Genomic DNA, 322 nt, shown 5'->3' on the forward strand with positions numbered 1-322 from the left:
AAAAAAAAAAAAATCACACTTCAATTAAAAGCTGCTCTGTCAGATGCCTTTTTACCTCATTTCTCCAATGGCAAAATCTAAACCCTGAAGTAGTACTACTACGGCTGCTTCACGGAAAAGGTGCTCTCTTTTTTGTGCAAATGCAGGCCGATTTGTGTGCAGCATGCTTTACGACAGTCTCCTCGCCGTGTGCAGTAGGTGTGTGTGTGTTGCGTTTGTGTGTGTGTAACTCGCCTTGCTCGCCTGTCTGTCTCTACCTTGTGGCTACAGTAGCAGCAACTAGCTCTGTAGCTTAGCTTGCTAAACCTGCCCTGGCAATGGA

At 46.0% G+C, this 322-nt stretch overlaps 1 protein-coding gene across 3 annotated transcripts in view; it reads right to left on the reverse strand.

Moving 5' to 3' along the window:
* mpped2a (metallophosphoesterase domain containing 2a) overlaps positions 1-322 on the reverse strand; it is a 59,040-nt gene that overhangs the window by 57,818 nt on the left and 900 nt on the right. The window contains exon 1 of one of the 3 annotated variants that reach the window (XM_032516137.1): positions 1-322. This exon is cut by the window's left edge and continues 582 nt beyond it. The exons of the other annotated variants lie outside the window; for them this stretch is intronic. The gene's annotated coding sequence lies outside the window, so the exon portion shown is untranslated. 3 annotated transcript variants of the gene reach the window in all.

This window comes from Etheostoma spectabile, chromosome 1, assembly GCF_008692095.1.
Source record: "Etheostoma spectabile isolate EspeVRDwgs_2016 chromosome 1, UIUC_Espe_1.0, whole genome shotgun sequence".
In the NCBI taxonomy this organism is placed as follows: Eukaryota; Metazoa; Chordata; class Actinopteri; order Perciformes; family Percidae; genus Etheostoma; species Etheostoma spectabile.